The sequence below is a fragment of the Pollicipes pollicipes genome, unplaced genomic scaffold (assembly GCF_011947565.3).
Source record: "Pollicipes pollicipes isolate AB1234 unplaced genomic scaffold, Ppol_2.1 Scaffold_6686;HRSCAF=7923_pilon_pilon_pilon, whole genome shotgun sequence".
In the NCBI taxonomy this organism is placed as follows: domain Eukaryota; kingdom Metazoa; phylum Arthropoda; class Thecostraca; order Pollicipedomorpha; family Pollicipedidae; genus Pollicipes; species Pollicipes pollicipes.
In genome coordinates, this window is record NW_023596921.1 from 43,894,618 (window position 1) to 43,906,480 (window position 11,863).

At 46.7% G+C, this 11,863-nt stretch overlaps 1 protein-coding gene and 1 non-coding gene across 2 annotated transcripts in view; both read left to right on the plus strand.

Moving 5' to 3' along the window:
* The window catches only part of LOC119108387 (cytoplasmic FMR1-interacting protein-like), a 95,487-nt gene that overhangs the window by 68,830 nt on the left and 14,794 nt on the right, over positions 1–11,863 (plus strand).
* On the plus strand, positions 8,365–8,436 carry TRNAG-UCC (transfer RNA glycine (anticodon UCC)). The gene has a single exon. It is a non-coding gene; the product is annotated as a tRNA-Gly (tRNA).

Here is an 11,863-nt window from a genome sequence, read left to right on the forward strand (position 1 = left end):
ACATTACATTGTATTACATTTTGCATTTTCGTTCATTACATGTTACATTCAAGAATATGTCATGTTTTGTAAGCATGTGGTCATTTCAATTCAAAATAAACTAAAGAAGGATGGATTTGGGTCTCAGTTTTGTGTTATGATAGACGGTGCAGGGCAGGTCAAACACAGACAGGTTGGGACATGCGGGATCACAGCATGAGAGTCGCAGGAAGTAAGCACAATGCTCTTCATTTCCTGCAGACGATGTGTTGCAGGATGCAGGATATGATGAAGGCTGGGCGCTGGTTCTTCTGTTTGATCTGAAACATAAGGTCAGATTGTAGCCAGTGAATGCGGCATTGCATGATGCAATTATTACCCGCATTAAACGTGGGAATAAATAAAGGCCATAGGCCAAATCCTTTTTTAACTTCTCAATGGCAGTTTCTAGTACTCTCGAAAACATGTTTAGTGTTTTAGATTATTGTTGTTTGGTGGAGCGTATGGAAAATAAGATAATGTAAGGATGCGTACAAATCATTGAAAATGTGCATTTTCCACCCATATGTCAGAAAAGTTTAACACTGATCAGTGGCGCATCGCAGAGCAACTGTAGTTTTCTTATGACACCGTCATAATAACGTCATTTAAATTCTGCCATTTCAGAAGCCATGCAGCGATGAAGGCCAAGAAAAATGTAATGGTCAAGTCGTTGACATCCTGGCGTTCGTGAGCGCGATTTTCAGATATTACGGCCATCAACTGGCTTTCAATTGATTTTTTGCTGCGTACAATGACGCAATGAAGCATTGTCGTTTCGGGAACATGTTTTCAAAAAAGAACAAATTGCGTTGTCTCGAGCAGTCTTTTCTACTTAAAAGTATGCAAACAATCATAAGTGGCCTGTTTCATCAGATCTGATGGTTGTTTCAACATCTTCAAATGTGAAACATTCCCTTTAAGTTGCATTGTTGCTACAATCATTGACGGAAACTGCACGTATGATCGCCACACAGTTATCAATTTGAGATTTAGCATGCCTTGGTATAGTCCTGCCGTCCAATCTGTTGCCAGAGGACCCTGATGCATTCGTTTATGGCGCGGCGGCCCCAGCCAGGCCCGGGTGGCGCACTCGTTGGTGGTCAGCGGTGTCGGCGTACTTGGCGCAAGGCAGAGCGTACAGGTGGTCATCGGTGTTGGCGCATGAAGACCGATTAACAACTGGTAAAGTGGCCTGGTGAGGTATTGGTTGATTTTAATGTTTTGACATTCCTACAGCATGCATAGTCCGGCAATGCATTATGCGTTTTATTATTCTATTGCTTACACTTCTAGATAGTGGAATCCGCTTTGTTGCCGAGAAAGGTCAAACCATTATAGGAATTTCTGTTGAGAGCTGGGTGATCGTTACCAAGGAGAAGAGGAAGAGACAAGGAAAGACCGAGATTGGATGCGGACGGCGTGAGTGGATTACATTTAAGACGTTGTTTCGGACAGTCAAGAAGAAGATGCATGACTGTCTTTAAATCATTACATTGACTGCATTGGGGACTGATTTTATCGCGGTCGAACCGGCAAGAGTGGGTAAAGAATGTTTGATCCATCCTCAGTCGAGTTAACGCTGATTCGATTACGCGTTATTAACAGAATGAACTGCTTCATTCCTGCTATCTAGATTTCATACACAAATGACGGACCTTTGTTTCAGTTTTGCGCACCAAATGAACTCGCCTTACATTAGCTCTTATTATTTCTTTTCCGGGACAGTTGCAGTGGTGGCTGGCTGTACTATAAAAACAGCCTGATTCAACATGGAATTAGGACTTTGATAGCTTAGAGGCATTGATTGAAAAGCAAGACATGGTACCGCACCGTGGTGTCAGTGGGATTTGATGGACAATAATGCTTGCGACATTGCGATTAATTCTACTGAGAAAACAGATCAGAGGAGGAAGTCTGAATGTCTTCTTGATTGTGACAAAGAAAACCTCTAAAAACCTTATTTTCAATCTTGGATGCATCGGTGAAGTAAAACGTGTAGAACGAATGACTTGTATTGAACTTGTTTAATCTTGATTTAATGACGAACAAGAGTTCGTTTGATTTGGTTTTCTCAAAGCAAAACTATGTCGGGTGTCCTTACAGCTCGCAGAGTCGATGTATTTAATTCTCACCGTGGGGGTTTGTCTCAGTGCAGCCGGTTACAAATTTTCCGACGTTTTGCTAAAAAAAGGGCTAGAAGGATACTTGATGAGCGATCAAGCCTTAACGATTACCTGAATAAAGTTATTTGGGACCTAATGGCTAAAAAGAGAAGATTGGTTCTTGCCCATGGGGCACACATAGGAGTCGCACGTAAAGCTCCAGGTATCGATTGCAGTGCAGCGTCTTGGAATCATCAATAAGCTCTTGCTTCAAGCGACCAAGGTATGTTTATATAGAATATTTAGATTCGTTGTTGATCGAAATAAACAGCTGAAAAGATTGCTCAGGGTTTTTTTCTGTCTCCACCCAGTTATGTGGAAAGCAGAGCGCGAAGGACATTGAGACTACGTTGGGTCTTCATGCTAATGCTGTTCAAAATTACGCAAGTTGTTCAGTGCATTAGCGAGGAGCAGCATTCGCTTAGATAAGACAGTAGTAACAGCCTTACACCTCGGAGAAATACCACAAGAGTGTGGATATAGGTAGGTTGATATTTTGGCAACATGCCTTCATCGAAACAATAGCAGAAGGGGTGAAATATCAACACATCTCTATGTTCATTCTCCTAATTTTTCTCCGAAGAATAAGGCTACCACTACTGTCCGGTTCACATTTATCCAGTCCACGTTTATTCCTGGTATCAGGCGTAAATCAAGAGATATGCCAAGAAATTTATACAAAAGTTCGGGGGCTACTTCCCGTTTATGGTAGGTGGATCTAGCAACCAATGTATCTGTTTATCATCTCTTGAAAAAACTGTGCTGGTTTATTTGTTCACAGATAACTTCAAACTCAGTGCATCAAACGATACTGAAATGCTGTGGAACTGAACGGAACTAATTGGACGACTTGAGTAGCTGTGTCTGTTGAGTGATGTACACACCAAATTGCTACATCATCAGCGAATATTCAATGGTATTTGTAGCGAAATTGCGTGATTATGTTCCCATCGATCTGGCGGTGAAATTTCGTGTTTGTGGCAGGACAGGAACATCTCATGTCATTACTTTCGCGTAATGCTGATTCATCAACATAACATTTTACTTAGTCGGGTGCGATTATTTGCCTTCATATGCCTCTGATGTCGTTCATTTGTGTCGTTTATGGTATAGGCAGATGTTGAGAAGTATACACCTTAAATGTTTGAATCTGACTGTCACGGCTCGTGGATATCGTCTCCGCGGCGATTCAAAAGTGTTTGGTGGAAAACAGCTGAGATTACGTAGGTGACGTGCTTTATGACGTCATACACTTCTACATGAAGGGGCGGAGGATTTGGCGACATTTTCCAATTAGGAACGTAGCCCTGTTGTCTCAGGACCTTGGAAGCGGCTAGTGCAGCATCGCCCGGGCGTCCTCCGCATAGCAGAGCGAGACCAGCGCCGTACTATCGAGAACTAGGGGGGGGGGGGGGGGGCGGGGGGACAAGGACTGGGACTGGGGCTTTGGCAACTGCAGAGCTAAGCTGTGCGGTGCTTTGGAACCTGCAGGGCCAAGCTGCGCGGTACTTCTGCCACCGTGAAATCTCCGAGAACACGCGCTTCGGGTTTCCGGTCTCTGAGCACTCGCTGTTTGGGCCGGGGCTTAGAATACGCAGGCTTGGCCAGGAGAAAAATGTGCATTCTGTCACTCTTATCTACGCGCCCCTGGTGCAGACTGCAGGTCCTGCTGTGTGTTTAAGTTGTACACCAGATGATACGTTCTGAGTCAGATGATGTGCATGGTTGTGTTTGCAGTACATCGGTTGTCTAAGAAAAGTGAGTTTTTACGCGTGAAGTCAAAAAGCAGCACTGGCAAACGTGCTCGTGCGAGTTCACATTCAACAACACATTAAGGTTCTGTCATATGACAATCATTAAAGCGATGTCTGAACCGCATATTGAAACTTAAAACGGTACATTTTCTCGCGTGTCGCTTTAAGCAGCACTTTGCAGCACCGTTTTGATGGGTTAAGTTACTTTGTATCGCTTGCCGCCCACAGTTTGCTGTTACCTGTGGTGGCTGCCGCCTCTCAGCATGCGGTGGCTGCAATGCCAGGCGTTGGTTTGTGGCGATACTGTAGTCGGCTCGCGCCTCGGCAGTTTAAGTTTTGGGGGAAAAAACGTTTGCAATGCCACGTACTTTTTGGGCCCCAGTGCCAAGACACTCCTTTGTCTCACTTGGTTTTGCTACTGATAACACATCTCGGTGTGGACACCCTTGGTAGGCGTACGTTCAAAGGTACTAATCAAAAGGAAGCATGCCACCTTTCTTTTGCTTTTCACTTAGTGTACGGTAGATAAGACTTTCTCAAAATTCTCTGAATAGCTCGGAATTTGAATTTGAAAAAAACGCTCCTGGGAGAAGCTTTTCTTGGATGCCCTGTTCACTGCTATGAAAGTAAAACTTTACAGTTAGCTTTTTCCAACGGGTGTGCTATGTAATATTTCCAGCGCACTAATTTGTCCAATTGTTTCCCTAATAATCGACTTCGATTTCTTCCATGTGGCGCTTACTACCATGGTTCCTCGCAAAGTGTACTTTGGCCTTGCGAAATGGAACATCACATGGTCTATAGTGACGCACTAGTTTAAACTTCCACCAATGCCCTCCTCGGTAGCTAGCCCATGCTGCCCACTGTCTGACTCACAAACGTTCATTTGTACTGGTGTTATTCACACCGGCAGCGGTGCCACTTTTGAGCCAACAGGTTTAAAGGAGGCTAAGTAATGTATATTGATCGTGAACCAATGGCGTTACCCGGTGCTATTAATATACGCAAATGATCCTGAGGTTTCCCGAGGGTATGTTTTTGACACATGGTCCAAAGGTGAGACAATCGTTTTAAACTGGTGAAGAGCGTTATGTTTTGTTCCTCTCGTATACAGCAAGAAATGTAGCGTTTTTCAGAAACGAGGTGAAGGCAAGGCACAACGTAGTAGTAGTGACCGGTTTAAAGGGAATGGTTCCCCATTGGCGTGAGGTTTTGAACTTAGAGAGTTATTTTCAAGATCATCCTCTGCGATTTACAGCCACGTTTTCTTTTCAGACCCCAAACTCTCTTGTTTGTAATCTCGACGCGCGCGATCTCGCGCAGCTTATTTCGTGCTGCCAATTTGAAAGTCACTCAGACATGTATGACGCTATTGAAACATTACGTATTGGTATACATCACAGTTGGTATACTTTTAAAGAGAGTGTTTCATATTTTATGGGGGCTTAAACAGAAAAACATTGCAGATCATTCGACACAGTTTACAGCCTTACCTAAGGCCTCCTGTTTACCTGTACGCCCGCAAAGACGTGCAACCTATTTCAGTGAGACTATTTCAAGATCGCTCAGCAGTCGCGCAGCCAGAGCCCTGGCAAGGGTGGAGGGCACAGGCCTGACAAAGAGCCCGCTGATAGTGAGAAGGCCCCCTCCCCCCCAAACAATCGTCAGATATGGCACATTTCTTAATGAGGGAATGCTTTTCATTTATGCTCTTATTTTCCTTGTGTAAATTGAACAGAGGCCGGGAGCTACCGCGCGATGAATTCTGACTGAAATTTATACTTCATAAACTGAAGAAATCATGCGTTAAACAAATGCATGAAATACATCGCCGGTGTTTCCCATGTTGTAATGGTCCAGTCGACCCCTTCTGAACCAATAGAAGTTAAGAAGGGGTTATGAGGCTTCGTCATAACTTCGTTATGTGCGTAGTTTTGAACATGCGCGCTAGCAGATCTTAGAAACAAAAACCTCGACGCCAGGCGTTGCAGTCTCCCAGCCATTGTAGGCGCTGGAACGGCGGTTCTGTGGCTAATATTAAGCCATGGCCAACGGGCAGACGAAAGTCATGACGCATCTGAAAGACGTACCTCTGAACGATTTAGGGCATTAAATCGCACTTTTAAAAGGTCGTCCACGCGCATATTTCGCTATGCGATTTCTTAGATTGGTGCTACTAACGCAATGGCATTTACCGCGCCGCGAAGTGGCGCTGGCTTGGATCTGGTGGCGGAACTGAACTTCAGTTTTTTGTTTTGCTGTAACTGTTCATCTGTTTTAAGAACAACCTCAAAGTTTAAAAAACGCCCAGTCTTTTCTTTCAGCGGTGCGAATTAATTTTGAAACGCATTCGGAACTATCATTTTAAGACGATCGTTATCGCGCGGGGCGCGTTGTGTTACAGTGGCCAAGGCCGTTTGGTTTTCCGGAAACTGTAACCCAGACTATCGCTGTCCTTGCTCGCGAGATATGGGGCGAGCAGGCTCAAACCTTTTGGCGTAAGTTGTTCCACTAATCGATGCTGCAAAAGAATGAACGTTCTTAGGCAAACATGGGATGACAAGGTTCGTTTTTAAACTTATGTCGACCCATTCTCTTCAACACTGATGAGACTTATTATTTCCAGGCAAGGGGTCTTTTGAGTAGAGCACTAGGGGGCACATTTTTGTTTCCGGTCAGGAGCTGAAGGGCCGTCCCACCGCGGGGTGTCTTCCGCCTGCCATTCTGACGGCACGGTGCGTGACCCCTGGTCGATCAGGAAACCCTTAAAGGGATACATCATATCGCATCGGCCCCTTCCTGACGCGGAAAGTTTTCGGGCTTCGGTTTAATGGCTCGTGCTGGAATTGGGCTGGAGGACCCGCCGTCCGGCATTGCGGGCCTCGACTAGCACAGGACCCGTTCTCTTGTCTCAACGTGAACACTCATCATAAGCTTTAATATTTCTCTTTTGTGAGAGGGGCCCAGTCCAACGCAAGAGGTCTTCTGTCATTCGAGGTCCCGCCCCTGTCTATGTTGACCAAATGCTCCCCTGACCGACTTGAGACTCGGCCGGCATTAGACATCCTGTGAGGCACTGGCCCCTGACCGATACAGAAGCCCAGCATTGTTGCAGGGGGCCCTGTCAATGCAAACCACTGACCTGGCCTTGTCCCTGCTGGGGAAATGGTCGCCCCAAAGTTCTGACTGACAGGGAGGTAACTGTTCGGCCAAACCGAGACACCGGCATTGTCTCAGGGGTTTTCAAAAGGTGCAGAAAACCACTGGCTGATAATTCACGTAACGGCCCTTAGGGCCGCAATTCCTTACGTGACCTAGAGCCAACCCTTCGTGCCATTAAGCCCTCCAATTCGGCCCTTGATCGCCGGTCCCCGGTGGGCTCTCCAGGCTCTTCAAGCCTCCTCAAACACTTGCCTCTGGACGACTCGGGCTCCGTGCCAACACAGGACCCCCTGTGAGGCACTGTGGGACCCCTGACAGAAGCTGGGGTCCCGAACAATGTAAACCGCTGGCTCCTGCTTTGTTCCTGCTGGGTGAATGGGTCACCAGGCCATGCCGACACGGTGCCGACTATACTTAATTGGTGGTGTCTGGCCGACATATAGGCCGTGATCGACTCAGGGTCCCCTGATTAGCGCACATGGCCCCCTGGATGACATTAGAGTTCCTGACCCGCAGGGCCGGGCCCATTAATACAACCTCCGGTCAGCCTTTCGGGCCCTTTAAGTCCTCAAATTAGGCTTCAGTTGTAGACACCGAGGGGCCCGAAGGGCCTCTCGGAACCTAAGGGGGATGCACATGACCCCTGTGCCCCTCCTGCCGGCACTACTGGCAGCGATCAAGGGGAATACAAAAACGGTCGATACGCTCATATCTGGCGTTTGTGAGCACGATTTCTAGAGATAACGGCGATAAATTGGCTCTCAATCAATGTTGTTTCGAGGTACGATGGCGTAGTTCATAAACCTGGACGCATTGAGTATCGTCCTATACGATGCTTGCTTCAATTCTTCAAAGTTGGAACATTCCTTTTAAGGTAATGAAACGTTCGAAATCGGCGGAATTTTAAGATGCGATGGCAAGAGGATGTCATCAAAGAATAATGTAAGACACGTAACGCTACTTTCAGAGCCTTTTAGGTGCCTTTCGTACATCTTTTCTCGTGGAATATGAGGATCTATTTTTGATGTGACATCAAAACTCCCATTTGGCGTCCTCTTGAAACGTCCAAGGCGCCCTTTGGATACCAGGACCCACCTTCGTGTGATTGGAATGCTAGTAGTTGTCTAATAAACGTCATTTCGTCAAACGTCGAACGACAGTCCGGCCTATAACAACTACGCCTGCCACTCACTGGCCCACTGTCACTTTTTAAGTAAAACCAAGTACTGGGTGACCGTTATTTTCAGCATTTGCAACTATTACAAGCGATGGTGGTATAGTGGTGAGCATAGCTGCCTTCCAAGCAGTTGACCCGGGTTCGATTCCCGGCCATCGCACACATGGTTTTGATCCGAGAGGAGGCATCCCCCCACACGGCACACTGTTAACCCGTCAATGGCCAACGCGCAAGCGGTGAGAGGGAGGCGAGTGGTCAACACACCATCAACCCGATACCACCCTAGTCTCGGTGTTCTTGATATCGCCCACGTCGTTGGTCAAAATTGCCCCACCGCAATTTTTTCTTGCAACTAAACACACTTCGCACACAATCCTTCCGACCGGAATGTGGCCGTTACTCCCGCTTGGAAACGGAAAGAGCGGGACTCGACGCCGGGACAAGGCGTCGTCGAGGGACCTCCCCCGAGACGGCCATATATGGGACATTGATAAGAGGGCCAAGATAAACCTTCACTTACGGCTTCCTCATCACGTGTGTTTACCGCACAATCATGACTATTTTGGCAATTAGACTGGCAATTCAGTCGCATAACACGATTCGCGACAGTGACAGTCAGCAGTGATTCCATATCCAACAAATCGGGACCACTGAATACATCCCTGAATTCTGATGACTCCTGAGTGCTGAATGCGAGATCTAATGGGCTCCTGGCTGCAAGCCATCCAAACCTATTACAGATGTTCAATCTTCCGCCGGTCAAGCAACAGTGCGTTTGATCTTGTTGATGATGACCTGTCTCATCTCAAGTCTGAAGGCAGTGTTTAGATCCTGAAATGCCACTAACTTGTGTACGTGGATGTGATGCCTTGAGGTAATCCTACCGCATATAGTCCAGGGATGACAAGTTGGGCCAGTGAAAAGCCCACAATACGGCTGACGTGGCCTTCCGATAAAATATTCCGCCAACCAGTCTAGTAAGACTCGTAACGTGTGCGGTGTCTCCCTGTCCTTGTAGGAGCCATCTTTGTCCTGATCGATCCCGAGAAGTTGTCCCACGACCCCCAAAAGGGCAGCAGAGCGGTAGCGATGTAGTGCTTCGAGGTGGGTGTTGAGGGGATCTCGTTCACCGCTGAGAATAATATTGTGTGGAGCCAAGGACTGGACGAGTGTGAAATCACGAATGATTAGCCTTGTTTTTTTACCATGTTTTCCATTGCGGGCAATAAAATCCCACCACACTCCTGATTGCATCAGTGGGTTGCGAACTCGCAATACAATCATGCGACAAACATGTTTTTTATTTTCTACAGTGAGGGCACCAGTTCGCACAAACCCATAGCAGACGTAGTACGCCACAAACACCAGGCTGCACGAATTGAGCAACTTTGAGCAAGCATCTAAACTGAAAGGCTTAAGAAAAGCAGCCCAAATTTTCAAAACTTCACTCACTCTGATTTCGTTGGCAAGTAGTTAGATGGGTCCTTTTCATAAATACCACAGCACACTGTACTTGGCCGTTATGCGAAGGTGTGGTGCACTCAACCATTATTGGTCTTCCAACACACAAAAGCTATATCTCACAAACCACAATCAAATGTTCATAATTAATCAGATGCATGAGATAACACAGAAGCGGCTTGGCGAATGCTGCCGGGCTGGAACACGCACCGAATGATCTATAAGGACGTCTATTTCAGAGCTGAAACCCTATACAAATGTCAAACACTTCTTTTTAAGTTTCATACTGAAGGTCTCGTGAGCGTGAAAGAGAAGCAGGACTGAGAGCTGAACACCCAAAGCCAACACATCTCAGGCGGAAAATATCCTAAGAAAGCTACAACGGTGGTGTGTCCAATGTACCGAAGGAATCTGTAGGGGTTTACATGACTTCGCCATTGATGCGATCAGTGTGATGAGACGCTGATATGGGGGCTTGGTTGTATGAGTTGGATGCCAAAACGGGAAAGTAATTCGTTTGGTTATAGCTCTCTCAATCTAGCGTTTGCAGCCACTGACCTTCACCCATGTCATTAAGCTGCCTAAAGCGGCGAAGTGGCCGCATGTGTATCTCGTACTTTATCCTTAGCGTTTACGTTCGTGCTGTTGTAATACATAATTTTAAGCCCTGGTTAAATTTGCATAGATGTATATATATATATATTATATATATATATATAAATATATTTACACACACATTTCCCCGTTTCGTGACGCCATTTGTAGGGTATCCCAGAACAAATTTAATCAACTGTTTCCTGGACAGGGACAATCAATGCACCAATCATACCGCAGCGAACATTTTACATCCTTGGGCACCACGCTTCACGCTCGCGACTCAAAAACGAGCGCCGACCAAATTGCCCCAAGCGTGGAAAATGGACGTGATAGTTTACCGTTGTCCATGTGCAACGGAAGGACATATTGCAGGGCCTGGTGGCGTGGTGAGGAGGCGGAGCAGCTTGAAGTCCTTGTGGACATGCACTAATGTGTACGTGAGTGGTTTGTAGGTCACGCTCTTCGAGCAGCTCTTACACCCGGAGTCGTTTGAGACCGATCATCGTGTCGGTTCATCTATCGCAGCATCCAAGGTCCCTGACAATGCGGGACAAGTGTCTTACTCATGCAGTCAGGAGTGTGGTGGGATTTCATTGCCCGCAATGGAAAACATGATAAAAAACAAGGTAATCATTCATGATTTCACACTCGTCAGTCTTGGCTCCGCACAATATTATTATCAGCGTGAACGAGAGCCCGTCAACATCACCTCAAAGCACCACATCGCTCTGATACCCTTTTGGGGGTCAAGGGACAACTTCACGGGATCGATAAGGACAAAGATGGCTCCTACAGGACAGGGAGACATCGCACACGCTACGAGTCTTACTAGACTGGATGGCGGACTATTTTGTTAGAAGGCCGCGTCAGCCATATTGTGGGCTTCTCACTGGCCCAACTTGTCGTCCCTGGACTATATGCGGTAGGATTACCTCAAGGCATCACATCCACGTACACAAGCTAGTGACCTTTCGGGTCTCAGCACTGCCTTCATGCTTGATGAGACAGGTCATCGTCAACAATATCGAACGCACGGTTACTTGATCTAGCGGAAGGTTGAACATCTGTAGCAGGTTTGGATGGCTTGCAGCCGGAAGCCCATTGTATCTCGCATTTAGCATTCGGGATTCATCTGAATTCAGGGATGTATTCAGTGGTCCCGATCTGATGGATATTGAATCACTGATGGTTGTCACTGTCACTAATAATTTGCGACTTGATTGCCAGTCTAATGCCAAAATAGTCATGATTCTGCGATAAACACACGTGCCACTGATAAGCAAAACTGAAGTGAAGTTTCATCTTGGCTTCCTCACCAATGCCCCACATATGGCCGTCTCCGAGGAGGTCACTCGACGACACCTTGTCCCGGCGTCGAGTCCCGCTCTCCCGTTACCGAGCGCGAGGAACGGCCACGTTCGTCGGAAAGATTGTGTGCGAAATGTGCTAGTTGCAATAAAAAATTGCGGTGGGACAATTTTGACTAACGACGTGGGCGATGTCCAGAACACCGGGACTAGGGTGGTGTC